Source organism: Bombina bombina, chromosome 8 (genome assembly GCF_027579735.1).
Source record: "Bombina bombina isolate aBomBom1 chromosome 8, aBomBom1.pri, whole genome shotgun sequence".
Taxonomy (NCBI): Eukaryota; Metazoa; Chordata; class Amphibia; order Anura; family Bombinatoridae; genus Bombina; species Bombina bombina.
Genome location: NC_069506.1, coordinates 335169858 through 335188031, shown reverse-complemented (window position 1 = coordinate 335188031; position 18174 = coordinate 335169858). Strand labels below are relative to the sequence as shown.

At 37.5% G+C, this 18174-nt stretch overlaps 1 protein-coding gene across 1 annotated transcript in view; it reads left to right on the top strand.

The window, feature by feature from the left end:
• Window positions 1-270: 270 nt before the first annotated feature.
• The window catches only part of TIRAP (TIR domain containing adaptor protein), a 54154-nt gene continuing 36250 nt past the window's right edge, over window positions 271-18174 (top strand). The window contains exon 1 of the mRNA XM_053691569.1: window positions 271-745. The gene's annotated coding sequence lies outside the window, so the exon portion shown is untranslated. The remainder of the gene's footprint in view (window positions 746-18174) is intronic.

The window sequence follows — 18174 nt, the reverse complement described above, 5'->3', positions numbered from 1 at the left end:
ATATCATCTGCACCTTTAAAATACTGACTGGGCACCACTTCTGGCTACGTCACATTGTATTTAGTAAAACTAAGTCTTCCTGCAAAACTTACAGGAAAAAACCAAAAATAAACATAAAGTTAGACATTAAATTTCAATGCAAACTATAGAAAAATGAAACCAGATGTTAGCAGCTTGACTTGATATGTGCAGTTGCTATAATGTGACCACACTGCTATGTTGTGAAGTGCTGTGCAGACACGTGAGAAGAAAGAGGATGGGCACAACTTAGAAACTGAAAGTAAATGTGTTGTGCTGGGCCGGGAACATCTGAGAAAGAAAAGCCTCTTTGTCCACAATCCTGTTGGGAGCTGAATGCACTGTGTTTAGTCGATATTAACTTTTACATAAAGCTCTTTATAGGGCACAGGCAGACATTTGCACCCTGGAGTTGCCAGCGTCTCAGAACAAGTTCCTTAAACCTTTTTTGAAACAGGAAATAGGAAAGTTAGAGCAAGTGTTTGTGCTGAAAGAGGAAAGACTGTGGAGAATAGACAGAAAGTATCCTTAATTTGCTGTTCATTTCTGTGCCCTGGCTGTACGTCATAAAGAAAACAAAATAACAATCTGACTATGGAATCAAACCACTGAAGATATGAAACCGGAGAAAATAAATAAAAGATGCTTCATGCAGTATTCTGAATGGAAAACAAAGACGCTTGTAAAGGTTGTGGGAGGTTTTATGCAAAGAAAGGACAAAACACAAGTAAGTAAAATACATGTTATTGCTGGTAACGTGACAAGCGTAGAGTAGATACAGTGTGAAGTTGCTTATTTTGAAATACATACTAGCAGATTTGTGACTCTAATAGTACTTAGGCGTAAAGGGACTTATTTTTAAAGGGACTATGAATTTACAATTTAATTCCTCATAAAGGGCTAGATTACAAGTGTAGCGCAGCGATGGGCAGCATTTTTAACTATTTATATATTTACTGGGAACACGCAGTTCCCATAGGCCGCAATGTAAAGGCACTTTTCAGTGTAATTTTTTTTCCAACACCCCACTCCCACCAACTTTAAAGCCCAAAACTGCCTCGTGCAGTTATTTGTTTTTTGTTTTTTTTAAAAAGCTAGATTTTTTTATATATAAAAAACTACAATGCCCTCTATTTTGAGGGCATTTGGGGCACTTTCAGAAAATGAATCATAATAAAACTAAAAAATTTCAATATGTACTCACAAGTGTAACAATCCACATAGAAAAGAAGAAACAAAGAACAATTTATAGCATTCAAATAAAGTTTCTTAGCATCTTGAAAGAAAAAAACAACACAAGACAAATAGTTGCCAATTAAAGGAACCTGAAATAACAAATAAATAAGTAGAGAAATATAAAAACTAAGAAAACCGGTAAAAGAAAATAAAAAAAGATATGGCAAGAAATGGAACAAGAAAAAAGTACAGGAAAGAAACAGTTAATAGAAAAAGAGGTGAACCCTAACCTGGGCTTTAAAAGAAGGAAAACGACAAGATCAGGTATCTTGAGAAAGGCTGGAAATCCGAAACCCATAGAACCTGATAACCTGATTGCAAAGAGGACCGAGGAGGCTTTGTCTGGTAAACAGAGGCTACATGCTGAGTACTTCTGAGAAAACAAAAACACAGTGCATCCCGATCTAAGGGTAAAACCATTTTAAATGATAGATAGTCCCTTAATTAGTCATTCTCCAGTTCTGCATAACCAACACAGTCATAATAATGCACATTTACCTCTGTGATTACCTTGTATCTAAGCCTCTGCAGACTGCCCCATTATTTGAGTTCATTTGACAGACTTGCATTTTAGCCAATCAGTGCTCACTCCTCGGTAATTTCATGTGCATGAGCTCAATGTTATAATGTTATCTATATGGAACACATGAACTAACGCCCTCTAGTGGTGAAAAACTGTCAAAATGTATTTAGATTAGAGACGGCCTAAAAGGTCTAAGAAATTAGCATATGAACCTCCTAGGTTTAGCTTATAGCTAAGAATACCAAGAGAACAATGCAAAATTAGTGATAAAAGTAAATTGGAAAGTTTTTTTAAATTACATGCCCTATTTGAATCATGAAAGTTTTTTTTGGACTTGACTGTCCCTTTCAAGCAAATGTGCATAATAAAATAACACAAGCTGCAAGATAAAATCAAGCGAATATACAATGCTCCGTATGTCCGTGGGCCTAGGGAAAACCAAGAGTAGATGGAAATCGTCGAACAGACGCATCCGTGGTGTGCGCTGTACCATTGCGCTGTCAATGCTTCCTGGTTGATCGATGGGCATCAGTGACGTGGGAGCGTGATGACTTCAACGCATTTCATCCTATAGCGTTAGGACTTTCTCAAGAGGATGATACATGATGTCGGTAGAATTAGCTATATATAGGCTGCGTGAGTATCTGATAGGACAATCATGTACCAATTAAAACATAAGGGTCATATTGCTGGAAGCGGATATACAAAAAGAAAGCTATAGGACTTTGATGCCGAATAAAATTAACATGAAATCCATGAGAGGAAATAGAGACATATATGTTTGATGAATCTCTAGACAAACGTGCATAATAATCAGAGCGAATATCTGATGTTGCTAAAACCCAATGCACAGAAAAATAGCATTGGGTTATATACAAAAGACACATAGAGGCCTATTTATTATTGTGCGAGCGAACATGATCCGATATTGCGGATCATGTCCGCTGCACATCGATAAATGCCGACAGCACACACTCTCTGCATTTATCATTGCACCAGCAGTTCTTGTGAACTGTTGGTGCAATACCGCCCCCTGCAGATTCGCGGCCAATTGGCCACTAGCAGGGGATGTCAATCAACCCGATCGTATTCCTGGAGGCTCGCCGTAAACACGGGGCATCAAGCTCCATACAGAGCTTGATAAATATGCCCCTTAGAGCTAAAAACATACTAATTAGATAAAAACCTCAGTCAATATGCCATATGAGCATAGAAAATCAGTAAAACATGTTAAAAAGATATATACATAAATTTAACAAGAAATGATGAATGGAAACCCAGTTATAAATAGGGGATCAGAGAATGAAATTCCATGAAAGCATTCAAGGTCTATGTTTAATTCTTTAGGGGATAAGGATTGTAGTTTGTGAATGCAAAAAGTCTCTCTTTGGCGTAGGACTCTTAACCTGTTTGAATATTTGTTAGGTGGAACAATCAGGGTTAGACTTGTGTTTCATTCTAAAATAATGAGATACACTGTGCGTGTCTAATTCATGGGTAATGTTATATTTGTGTTCACTGAATCTATTTCTCATGGTCCTCTTAGTACGCCCTATATAAATCATATTACAATTACAGCGTAACAGATAAACTACATACGTGGACCTGCACGAGAACCTATTGTAAATAATGTATTCTTTACTATTGTTGGAATTGCTGTATTTATCTTGATGGCAGATATGGGAACACATTCCACAACGAGATACCCCACATATCTAAGTTCCTTTAGATGTACCCAGCCAATTCATGGCATAATTTATAATAGGAGGATGTTGAGTTATAGGTCTAAGTTTAGAGGGAGCCAGAATGTTTTTTAGATCCCTATTCTTTTTGTAAGTGACTCTGGGGCCTATCTATCAATCTCCGAAAGGAGCTTGTGGGCCCGTGTTTCTGGCGAGTCTTCAGACTTCACAAAGTCACTATTGATTGACACCATATTATCACTACACTCAACACTTTATTATTCACCATTATTTATTTTCATGTATTTACTTGTTCACAGGTCAATAACAGCCTATTATATTGAATACCAGTATTAATATATGATGAATTGAAAATCAAATCTGGAATGTTGTGTTGTCTTCAGCACAAGGTGTCCATATACAAACATTGGACAATGAGATCTTTTCCTTATATAAATAAAGACATAAATGTTAATGAATTATGTCATCTAACAGGTGTTTACACCAGTTTATATTTTTATCTGTAAATTTAATTATGAGTATATATGAGTTCCTGTTCCTTTGTGTTCTGCCAAAGATATCATAACATAGATACTGATCTGTTTCCAAATGAATCAAGAGAAAAATAATAACTTATGTTCATAATAATTCAGACTTATAATAATGTATGTTACATTGTGAGAATATATGAGCTCATCTATAAGTGTATGAAATCTGTCCATAATGTGAGCATATATGAGTTTTTTAGTAAACAAATGAAACATATTCACAATGTATCACAATGTTGACACTCTTTATAATTAATATATACCCATAGTTATATACTATTCTATCCCTGAGTATACTAAATATGTCAGACATTTCTAATATGCCCCTATCTTATATAACTGCCTGCTATTTGTGGCAGACTCATTGGGTATAATTTGTCAAGATAACATCATACCATCTAAAAGATACAGAGCGTATTTAATACTGTCCGTTTATTCCATACACCAGAGGTGTTTATTCTCTATGGGGACATCTAGAATAAGTATAAGGTATTGCATGAACAATGTATTTACGTAATTCATATGTATTATGAACTGTTCAACCATCTGTCCATCTAAATAGAACCTGCTGATATTTCTTTAACATAGCCCAAGGGAATATCCAATTATTATGGCAATAAGTTAATGATCCAGTGTTTTATTCACATCATATTATGATTACTCACTCGTAGAAACATCACTTTCAGTATAACTCATGAATATCCTTTACCATCGAGATACATAATAATCATGATATCAACATAAGGATCCATAACAAATGAATGAAATCCAACATGTCTATATTCAATCATATAAGGCACTTTAGGTGATCGCTGTCAGTAATATACGAACGGGAATTGTGTTTACACTTCCAGTGATCATCCAATCATTACGATGCAATACACACACCCCTTCCCTAATACTGCGTGATTGGATCAGATCGTAGACAAAACACGCCCAACTCCACACACCCACTAACTACGTATAGGAACTCTATACGTCAGAGCCAGTTGATTTGATTGATAGGTCTTATAACATATCAGATGCACTCCACCACAAAATGACAACCAATTACGTTTGAGAGGTGGGTGAATCAGCTCCATAAATAACGCTGAGTAGCAGCGGCCCGCACCCCCTCTGAGGAAGCATTCTGTGAAACGCGCGTCAGGGGTCCAACAGGAGCAGCTGTGTCTCTCCTGTCTGTTGCTTTTTAACTTGCTTGCCTATGTTGTTAATAGAATTTATGTCTCAATAATTGTACATTACTCATGGTGCCCACTATAACAGTTGTTAATACTTAAAAGTAATTCAGCCCTCGGATTGTAAGGGCTTAGCTTACTACAGATTACTATATTAGTGGGCCCGTGTATATTTGATGAATTGAGCCAATCAGTATTTACTCTCAAACTGGGTTTAAGTGTTTTTAACATTTCTTCTCTGCTACTTTGTGCATGTATGTTCCTAGTTTAATTAATAAAGCTTAAAGAATGAATGATATGGAACTTTTTAAACAATAAGAGTAATCGCTAAAAATTATTTCTTTTGGAGTTAATAATGATTATAACTTTGTGGAATTCTTTGCCAAAAACTTTATTGTATCTTTCATACAATTAGTTTATCTAGTTTTTCTAGGAGGGCTTTATCATAACCCTTCTCTAAAAATCTGTTGTCTAGGATGTTGGATTCTTTTTCATAATCAGATTGGAGTGTACAATTTCTTTTGATGTGCTGATATTGTCCTAATTGGATATTTCTCTTCCATTTAGGAAGATGGCCACTTATGGCATTAAGGAGTCCGTTTCTTACTGTAGCTTTCCTGAAATTTTTAACAATGACTTTGTTGTTAGTGGTATAAAAAAAGAGTCAGATCAAGAAAATCTATATACTCATTGTGGGTGTTGTGCGTGAATTTCAAGTTCATATTATGACTATTAATGTGTTTAATGAAATCACTAATCGCTGAGTACTCCACCAGAAAAACCGAACAGAGACAGAATCAACCAACCCATAATAGGAACTACATATACTATACTGCACTGTGAGTATTCCACCAAAGGAGATTCTACAACAACTGAGCCATCAGCTCTTTTCAAGCCGGCAGGAAAGCCGTGTAAGCCGACAGGCTGAAGTCACACAAGAAGCAACGTGTGAAACTCAAAAAGACTTAACTTCAACACTCACCATTAGGATACAAATCATCCATAAAGGTAAAAGATATATCATATCTTGAATTACATCCAGGATACAACAGTCTAACATATACAACTGACTTCAAAACGCTATAAAATAGCGAACACTTGAAAATTTGCTTTTTTCAAACAAACATTTGTTTTTATGCTATGTTATTAGATTCTGCTATAAGATTTTGCTATAAGATTGTTCTATGTATATGCTATGAATCTGACTAGATAATTGTTCATTTGGAAATTCATTTAGAAACTGATTTATATAAAGATTTCCTGTGGATTGCCTGTGGATAACCTAAGTATTTGGCAATATTACATGTTATTTGCCTGAAAATTGTTTATATTATATAGTTCACATTTTTAACTATGATCTGACATAGAGACAGATATTTTAATAGACACCTGTGTTCTAAACATAGACTTTTATTGTTATTAACTTACAATATAATAAATATTGATTTTCTATACTTTGTCTCCATTGCATAGTTTATATAAACTGTATCCATCCCAACTGAGAGTACATATTTAATTTTTATTCAGAATTTTAGTGGTTTTGAAAACAGCATTTTTTGTGCCACCCTTTTTTCTAATTTGCTTATTTTAAAATATTCTTTGGGGAAATCGTTTTTAAAGGTGAGCAGAGTTTTAAAACCACTTCCTGGACTGACAGGAAGGTGCTCTATAATTGGATTGGGATCTGGTGACTGTGGAGGCCATTGGAGTACAGTGAACTTATTGTCATGTTCAAGAAACCAGTTTGAGATGATTTGAGCTTTGTGACATGGTGCATTATCCTGTAGGAAGTAGCCAGCCATCAGAAGATGGGTACACTGTAGTCATAAAGGGATGGACATGGTCAGCAACAATACTCAGGTAGGCCGTAGCATTTAAACGATGCTTAATTGGTACTAAGGGGCCCAAAGTGTGCCAAGAAAGTATCGCCCACACCATTAAACCACAGGCACCAGCCTGAACCATTGATACAAGGCAGGATGGATCCATGCTTTCATGTTGTTTACGCCAAATTCTGACCCTACCATCTGAATGTGGCAGCTGAAATCGAGACTCATCAGACCAGGCAACATTTTTAAAATCTTCTATTGTCCAAGTTTGGTGAGCCTGTGGGAATTGTAACCTCGGTTTCCAGTTCTTAGCTGACAGGAGTGGCACCTGGTGTAGTCTTCTGTTGCTGTAGCCCATCTACCTCAAGGTTCAATGTGTTGTGCGTTCAGAGATAGTATTCTGCATACCTTGGTTGTAACGAGTGGTTATTTGAGTTATTGATGCCTTTCTATCATCTCGAACCAGTTTACCCATTCTTCTCTGACCTCTGACATCAACAAAGCATTTCTCATCCACACAACTGCCGATCACTGGATATTTTATCTTTTGGACTATTCTCTGTAAACCCTAGAGATGGTTGTGAGTGAAACTCCCAGTAGATCAGCAGTTTTTGAAATACTCAGACCAGCCCGTCTGGCACCAACAACCATGCCACGTTCAAAGTTACTTAAATCCCCTTTCTTCCCCATTCTGATGGTTGGTTTGAACTTCAGCAAGTCCTCTTCATCATGTCTAGATGCCTAAATGCATTGAGTCCCTGCCAAGTGATTGGCTTATAGCAATTTGTGTTACCAATTAATTGAACAGGTGTACCTAATAAAGTGGCCGGTGAGTGTGTGTGTGTGTATATATATATATATATATATATATATACAGTATATATATATATATATATATTAGCTTAATGTCTTTTTAAGTGATAATTGGTGTGCCACATTTTACATAAGCATCCATTTTTATACAGTCTATTACACATTCTGGGCTAGATTACAAGTGGCACGCTAACTGTTGCACGCAAGCAATATTGGGATTTTGCATGTGTTGGAAATAGCATTCATATTACAAGTTGAAAATAAACGAGATTGTGAGAGCATACTCACAGGGCGACTGAAAGGGTAGTTCGTTAAAAAAAAAGTTGCACCAAGAAACATAAAAACATTTTTAAATACAGTTACACTCATATAAACACTAAAAGGTATATGGTATTTGACAAGGTGCTTAACAGCAAAGAGCTATGTGTAAATACATAGATATTTTTAGACTAAATAGGTGTATGTATGTATATATGTGTATACATATGTATTTATGTGTTTTACTGTACATATTTTACATTCCAATGTTCTTTACAGACAGGATAATGTAATTTTTATTGTAACTACAATTTATATATAAATATATATATATATATATACACTGTGTGCAGAATTATTAGGCAAATGAGTATTTTGACCACATCATCCTCTTTATGCATGTTGTCTTACTCCAAGCTGTATAGGCTCGAAAGCCTACTACCAATTAAGCATATTAGGTGATGTGCATCTCTGTAATGAGAAGGGGTGTGGTCTAATGACATCAACACCCTATATCAGGTGTGCATAATTATTAGGCAACTTCCTTTCCTTTGGCAAAATGGGTCAAAAGAAGGACTTGACAGGCTCAGAAAAGTCAAAAATAGTGAGATATCTTGCAGAGGGATGCAGCACTCTTAAAATTGCAAAGCTTCTGAAGCGTGATCATCGAACAATCAAACTTTTCATTCAAAATAGTCAACAGGGTCGCAAGAAGCGTGTGGAAAAACCAAGGCGCAAAATAACTGCCCATGAACTGAGAAAAGTCAAGCGTGCAGTTGCCAAGATGCCACTTGCCACCAGTTTGGCCATATTTCAGAGCTGCAACATCACTGGAGTGCCCAAAAGCACAAGGTGTGCAATACTCAGAGACATGGCCAAGGTAAGAAAGGCTGAAAGACGGCCACCACTGAACAAGACACACAAGCTGAAACGTCAAGACTGGGCCAAGAAATATCTCAAGACTGATTTTTCTAAGGTTTTATGGACTGATGAAATGAGAGTGAGTCTTGATGGGCCAGATGGATGGGCCCGTGGCTGGATTGGTAAAGGGCAGAGAGCTCCAGTCCTACTCAGACGCCAGCAAGGTGGAGGTGGAGTACTGGTTTGGGCTGGTATCATCAAAGATGAGCTTGTGGGGCCTTTTCGGGTTGAGGATGGAGTCAAGCTCAACTCCCAGTCCTACTGCCAGTTTCTGGAAGACACCTTCTTCAAGCAGTGGTACAGGAAGAAGTCTGCATCCTTCAAGAAAAACATGATTTTCATGCATGACAATGCTCCATCACACGCGTCCAAGTACTCCACAGCGTGGCTGGCAAGAAAGGGTATAAAAGAAGAAAATCTAATGAAATGGCCTCCTTGTTCACCTGATCTGAACCCCATTGAGAACCTGTGGTCCATCATCAAATGTGAGATTTACAAGGAGGGAAAACAGTACACCTCTCTGAACAGTGTCTGGGAGGCTGTGGTTGCTGCTGCACGCAATGTTGATGGTGAACAGATCAAAACACTGACAGAATCCATGGATGGCAGGCTTTTGAGTGTCCTTGCAAAGAAAGGTGGCTATATTGGTCACTGATTTGTTTTTGTTTTGTTTTTGAATGTCAGAAATGTATATTTGTGAATCTTGAGATGTTATATTGGTTTCACTGGTAAAAATAAATAATTGAAATGGGTATATATTTGTTTTTTGTTAAGTTGCCTAATAATTATGCACAGTAATAGTCACCTGCACACACAGATATCCCCCTAAAATAGCTATAACTAAAAACAAACTAAAAACTACTTCCAAAACTATTCAGCTTTGATATTAATGAGTTTTTTGGGTTCATTGAGAACATGGTTGTTGTTCAATAATAAAATTAATCCTCAAAAATACAACTTGCCTAATAATTCTGCACTCCCTGTATATATATATATATATATATATATATATATATATATATATATATTGGGGTCAAGTCGAGCAGGAATGCGTGGGAACGGAGTTCCTGCACTATTTTTGCAGGAGGAACTAAGTTCCCTCTGGACAGAGAACATAAACACTTCAGTAAACATTGTGGCTGCTGGTGGCAGGAGCTGGAGCACAGTCTGTTAGAGGGATAGTGAGATCCTTTAGTAATGGGCAGTAACAATTGCTACAATACACTAAATGCAAGCCTGTCAGCGGTCCTGCTGTGTGATCACCCCACAGTGTCTGTAACACATGGTGCTTACATTTCTGTGTGGCTTACTCTGGGGTTATTTAGATCACTTTAGCAAAAATAGGACTATTGCACCTTAAGTGGGCGAGACTCTGTGATAGAGGAGGATTCTCAGGCCCAAAGACAACTATTTAACCCTTCATTGGATTTAATTTGCTTTCATTAACCAATGTGTATAGATTATATACATATAAATACAGTGTGTGTGTGTGTATATATAAAACTATATCAATTGTTAGGGGGGGGGGTCTTGGTGAGTTCCCACACTTTTGTTGTAGGACTTGACCCCTGTATATACCTATATTGTTTCCTATAGCTATATAAGTATAGACATCTATGTTACATTTACATTATCAGATACGTTTTTATATACATTCAGTTAGATTACGAGTTTTGTTTTATGACTCAAAAAGCATCGTTATGGACCATAACGATGCTTTTTCCCTAATGCCGCTATTACAAGTCTTGTCAGAATTGGTGTACCGCACACCTTTTTGTCCGTCACACAACGTCAGTACCGCACTTTTAAAAAAGTCCTTTTTTAATGGCACTTCCATAGCGCCGGTATTTTTTTGCGGTGAAGCACAAAAAGTGAGTGGTACAGCCTAAAATGACAAGATCCGTTTCACCATCTAAAGTCAGTAGTTATGAGTTTTATGCTACAAAGCTGTAACATAAAACTCATAACTAAACTGTCATAAAGTATACTAACACCCATAAACTACCTATTAACCCCTAAACCGAAACCTTCCTGCATCGCAAACACTAAACTAAAATTATTAACCCCTAATCTGCCGCTCCGGACATCGCCGCCACTTAAAAAATGTATTAACCCCTATTCCGCCGCTCCCCGACATCGTCGGCACTATAATAAACCTATTAACCCCTAAACCGCCGCCCTCCTGCATCTCAAACACTATTTAAATATTATTAACCCCTAATCTGCCGTCCGCCCACACTGCCGCTATAATAAACACTAAACCGCAAGCCCCCCACAACAATATACTAAATTAAACTATTAACCCCTAAACCTAACCCTAACACCCCCTAACAAATATAATTAAAATAAATCGAAATAAACTTACAATTATTACCTGTAGGTTTTAGTTTTCCTATTTAACCCCTTAAGGACCAGCGACGTACCCTGTATGTCGCTGGCCTTTTTTTGGGACTTAATTATTTTATAGCTCGGTCTTGCTACCAGCGTTGAGACTGCTCTATTCCACAAAGCCTGCTGGAGGGAGGGCATTAATAGCGTGTTCTTGCTAGACTTGTGCTAATATGTCCTGAAAAAACCCTTAACGACCAGTGACATACAAGGTACATTGTGGTCATTAAGGGGTTAAAACTAAATACTTACCTATAAAATAAAACCTAACCTGCCTTACACTAAAACCTAACATTACAATCAAATAAAATAAATTAAATTAATCAAATACAATTTTCTAAAGTCCAAAAAAAATAAACACTATATTACACAAAATAAAAAACAAAAATTATCAAAAATAAAAACGAATTACTCCTAACCTAATAGCCCTATCAAAATGAAAAAGCCCCTCCAAAATTAAAAAAAAAAACCTTGCCTACACTAAACTGCCAATGGTCCTTAAAAGGGCCTTTTTCGGGGCATTGCCCCAAATAAATCAGCTCTTTTACCTGTAAAAAAAAAATACAAACAACCCCCCAACAGTAAAACCCACCACCCACACATCCTAACCCCCCATATAAAAACCTATCGAAATAAACCTAAGCTAACCATTGCCCTGAAAAGGTTATATTCTAATCAGCCAATAGATTGCAAGCTCAATCCTATTGGCTGATTGGATCAGCCAATAGGATTAAAGCTCAATCCTATTGGCTGATTGCAACAGCCAATAGGATTTTTTCCCCTTTAATTCCTATTGGCTGATTGCTGCACAGGCTGATGATAAAGTCACACACATCTGGCAGATGTGTGTGACTTTATCATCAGCCTGTGCAGCAATACGATATCTGTAAACCAGAACAGCAATTGAAGAGTTAATCAACAGGCTTTAAATAGCCATGAATCCACCCAACTGGTATCTTGAGAAAGGCTGCCCAGCCGAAGCACGTTGATACCAGAGAACTAGCCACACTGATTGTGGTGAACAGGTGAATAAGGAACAAACTGAGCTTTTTTGCGCACTCTTGAAAATTTATATACATCTTCCAAGTCTGGTAAGAATTACCGCTATTTCCAATCACTAGCGGTATACCACCTGACCGCACTGAGGAGCAACAAGTGACCCCTAACATTGAAGGGCTCACTAATCAGGAGCAGTAACAGAAAGCGGTTAACCACAGACTGCAGAAAGAAAAAAAACGCTAAGAGACACCCCAGGAGGAGCGGTCACATCAGCAGGAGGAGATCGATCACTGACCAAAAGGAAGATCATCAGTATTGCAAGCCACTGAGCAAGGTTCTAAAAGGAACGGTGAAATAAAAACCATAATACTAACATAAGAAGTAGAAGCTCAGACACCATCGGAGATTTGTTGGGGATCATTTGTACAATTCCTTTTCACTACGGACTCACCGTATAGTGTAATCATTCAGATACACTATTAGGTAACATTGGGCCAAATGGTCTTTTAACGAATGACATTCTCTAAATTATGCCCCTAAAAACTGGACTCACTGCGATCTGAATATATATTGTATAAATTGCATATTTTTGGAGCTCAATCCAATCTCATATATCACGAAGGGAAAGGATTATTTTGAATTGCAGACAAATTTCTGTTAGCAACATTGTAAAGGTTTTAACTTTATAACATACAATTACGAAAAGGAAAGATATAAAAATACATTTGTATATTTTATTATCATTGATACTCTGAATTTTAGAAGACACCGGTGTCTAGTTTTATAGCGATACACAATTGGTTTTAAAAGAAATATTAAATAAAACTGTATATACTTTTTGAATCAACTTTGTTTTGCGCTCATTTTTCCAAGAGGAATATATAGATTCAGGTGTGTTTAATGACCTGCAACTTTTAAAAATTAGATATATATTTAATTGGGAATAGCAAGTCAAATTGTGCCACCTTATATCACAACTAAGTTTGTATTTATTTTAACTAGGTAGTTATTAAATAGTTAATAACTATTTACTAACTAGTCTACTTAGTTAAAATAAATACAAACTTACCTGTGAAATAAAAATAAAACCTAAGATAGCTACAATGTAACTATTAGTTATATTGTAGCTAGCTTAGGTTTTATTTTATAGGTAAGTATTTAGTTTTAAATAGGAATAATCTAGGTAATAATTGTAATTTTTTTTAGATTTATTTTAATTATATTTAAGTTAGGGGGTGTTAGGGTTATGCTTAGGGTTAGGGTTACGTTAGGGTTAGGGGTTAATATATTTATGTAGTGTTAGTGGTGTACGAGGCCAGAGGTTTAGGGGTTAATAACTTTAGTATAGTGGCGGCAACATTGGGGGTGGCAGATTAGGTGTTAATAACTGTAATGTAGGTGGTGGGGGTGTTGGGGATGTAATGTAGGTGGCGATGTCGGTTGCGGCAGATTAGGGGTTAATAGTTTTATTTAGGTGCCGGCGATGTCGGGGGCGGCAGATTAGGGGTTAATAACTGTAATGTAGGTGGCGGCGATGTTGGGGGTGGCAGATTAGGGGTGTTTAGACGTGGTTTTTATGTTAGGGTGTTCGATTTAAACGTAACTTTTTCTTTCCCCATACGTTACGGAGCTTTTGTTTCCGCGATCGAAGGTGTTAGGCTTTTTTTAGCAGACTCTCCCCATTGATGTCTATGGGGAAATCATGCACGAGCACATCAAAGCAGCGCTTGTATTTGATTTGGGTGAGGTATGGAGCTCAACGCCACCATCATAGTTCATTATAGTTCATTATAGAAATATATATATTTAATGATAAAAATTAAATTTTATTCTATGTGAAGAATAGGAATGTAAAATATGCGTAACACATATCAGGGTTTGCGACTTAGGTCTAATGCGGTGTCGGGTTTGCACACATGAAGAAATGCCAACCTCAATGCATGTTATTGAAATATTAAATATAAAATATTAATACAAATAATTATACATACTGTAAAAAATACATATATATATTCTATGGATTATATAGGACTTTTTGCAGGGTTTTAGATGTACATCGCAAACCCTGATGGGTGTTACGCATAATTTACATTCCTATGTTCTTCACATAGAAAATAATGTACTTTTTATTTTCAAATATATATATGATAATGAAATGCATCTCAATACCTATATATCGATAGGAATAGATATACAGGTATACAATGGGTATACAGTGGGTATTGAAAAGAATCATCCCCTTGAAAATAATCACATTTTGATGCTTTGCAGCCTGAAATAAAGACAGACACAGTTTTTGTTTATCCAGTTGTAATTACTCAGTGCAACTTATAACATCCAAGTGAAAGATATAACCCCAACATGTCAGGCAAAAATAAAGACAATTCAAAAACAGAATCACTGAGTTGCAGTTCTGTTACATTTGATGGTGACCGTTTATGGACTGCAGTCTTCAAGTCATGCCACAGATGGGGTTTAAGTCTGGTCTCTGACTAGGCTTGGCAAGGACATTCACCTTTTTCTCCTTCAACCACGGTGTGGTCATTTTTGCTGTATGCTTTAGGTCATTGTCATGTTGGAAGTTAAACCTTCTTCCCATTGACAACTTCCTGGCAGAGGGCAGCAGATTTTCTTTAAGAATTTGATGGTATTTTGCCCCATCCATTATTCCTTCTATCCTGACAAGTGCTCCAGTGCCTGCTGCAGATAAACACCCCCATAACAGGATATTACCACCTCCATGCTTTACTGTAGGTATAGTGTTATTTGCATGGTGAGCTGTATTGGATTTTCTCTAGACATATAGTTTGGGCCGCCACTAAAAATGTTGGGGCCCCTGACTTAACCATTGATCAGGCCCCCCCCCCCCCCCTTTGACATGTGCAATTTTTGACCAAGTGACTAAAACGTATATGCACTTTATTCTTAAGTGTCTATTTAAACTTGGAAATGTTGTAAAGGTAGTAACATACACACACAGACACACTCATACACTGAAACACACACACACTCGCACATAAGGATTCACATATAGACACTCTAGCAGACACGCAAAGAAACACACAAACACAGACACCCAAACAGACACTCAGCACTTGTTTACATTGACTTGACAAGTAATGAGGTAAACTACAGTTTTGTAAAAAAAAAAAAAAGGAGATTTAGAAAACAAAATATGGAGTTCTGATTATCTTTTTGTAAAGGAAGATGCCAACTAAATGATGACAACAGCATGCAGTGGCTGAAAGGAAGGGCCCTGAACTGCCTAAACAATAATTTAAAGGTTAAATGGTAGATTGGTGACGTCCGGAAAGGTCTCATTAGTCTCAAAGTCTGTAGAAAGATGTGAATAATCAGTAGTAAATGTCCTAAAAAGAAACAGGCAATGGACATACACACACAAACTCAAACTTGCACATACACCCAAGGAAACACCGACAGAGACAGCCTCAGAAAACACACACAGACATACACACACACAGATAGACACCCACAGAAAACACACAAAGACATATACACACAGAGAGACAACCACATAAAACACAGAAAGACATACAAACACACACCCTCACTGGGATATCCACAGAAAACACACAAAGACATACACGCACTCTCACAGAGACACCCACAGAAAACACACACCCTCACAGAGACATCCACAGAAAACACAGACATACATACATACACACACACTCCCTCACAGAGACATCCACAGAAAACACAGATATACACACCCACCCTCACAGAGGCATCCAGAGAAAATACACAAAGACAAACATACACACACCCTCACAGAGACACCCATAGAAAAAGCTCAAAGACATATGCACACACCCTTACAGACATCCACAGAAAATGCACAAAGACAAACACACCCACCCTCACAGATAGACCCACAGAAAATAAATACATACACACTCATAAAAACACAAACCAAAGCACAAAGACATAAACACAGACACCCACAGAAACACTCACAGGAGGAAAAATTTATGCACCTTGCATCCCCTTAATCAACAGTGTGTGACATGCATGATAAAAAAAATTGCAGAAATTAAGAGATCACTTTTTAAAGAATCATATTTGTAAATGTGCAAACAAAAATAATTCTGTGAATTCAAAATTGTACATTTATGATCCGGGTAGATGGCTAGATGAAGAAAAATACTTTTAAAAGGTTGACATATGTTTGTTTGATTTTTCCCCATTTTCCCCAACCAAGAGCACCACTTCAAATATAGTGTCCAAATGTTCCAATTTGTCAGCTGTACTTATGGATTTTGAAAATACTGTACTCTATATGGTCTTGGTGGAACCATAAGCTGTGGTACTCATGCCATTAGATCTGGTTAAATGAAGGATTTAGGCTTGTTGGTATGTATTTAAAAATTAAGTCAGCTGTAGTGTAAACTGAACAGTTTTAAGTTAACCTGTCTCATTTCAAACACTGAGCAAACTTAGTTTGAGAGTATAACATGTTATGCAGATGTAAAAATCTTAGATAAAATGCCTCCTTGCATCTGGAAAGTCCTTGCATAAAGGGGCAGTAAACTGGAATGCAATATATATATATAGCTCAGTGTGCTTAGAGGAATACTGCTACACCTCACTGACGAGGCCCAATGAAGGCCAAAACGATCGTCTGGGGTTGCTGTGTCCCTTGTTCAGAGAGGAGTTGCCTGGTATTTCGGCGCTGGACTGGCCGTAATGGGCGGGGTCAGACTGATATACTACAGGAGAATTCTACTCTGTGAAAAGAAGTTGCACCCAGGTGGTGAATCGCCATAGAACAGGCTAACAATGGTATTGAGCTGGTTGTTCGTTCCTGTGAGTGCATTTCTCTCTAGTCTCTCTATGTAAAAAAGGGTAACCCAGACGTGGACCCCTTGCTCAGTGTGCTTAGAGGAATACTGCTACACCTCACTGACGAGGCCCAATGAAGGCCGAAACGATCATCTGGGGTTGCTGTGTTCCTTGTTCAGAGAGGAGTTGCCTGGTATTTCGGCGCTGGACTGGCCGTAATGGGCGGGGTCAGACTGATATACTACAGGAGAATTCTACTCTGTGAAAAGCATTACTGGGCTAAAAGAAGTTGCACCCAGGTGGTGAATCACCATAGAACAGGCTAACAATGGTATTGAGATGGTTGTTCGTTCCTGTGAGTGCATTTCTCTCTAGTCTCCCTATGTAAAAAAGGGTAACCCAGACGTGGACCCCTTGCACAGTGTGCTTAGAGGAATACTGCTACACCTCACTGACGAGGCCCAATGAAGGCCGAAACGATCATCTGGGGTTTCTGTGTTCCTTGTTCAGAGAGGAGTTGCCTGGTATTTCGGCGCTGGACTGGCCGTAATGGGCGGGGTCAGACTGATATACTACAGGAGAATTCTACTCTGTGAAAAGCATTACTGGGCCAAAAGAAGTTGCACCCAGGTGGTATCGCCATAGAACAGGCTAACAATGGTATTGAGCTGGTTGTTCGTTCCTGTGAGTGCATTTCTCTCTAGTCTCCCTATATATATATATATATATATATATATATATATATATATATATATAATGCATATCTGCCAAAAGGGCACATACCATTTGTGTAATGAGGAGGAAACATTTCTGCATGGTTTTAAATATAGAATTTCTACAACATTGTCAAATAATCATAAATACACTGCTGCTTAACAAATGTGTTTTTATGGACCCCTGGACCCACCATACAACTACTACCACCCTGAAGTTACAATCCGAAATTGCACAAAGAAATAAAAAAACATTTGCTAAGTC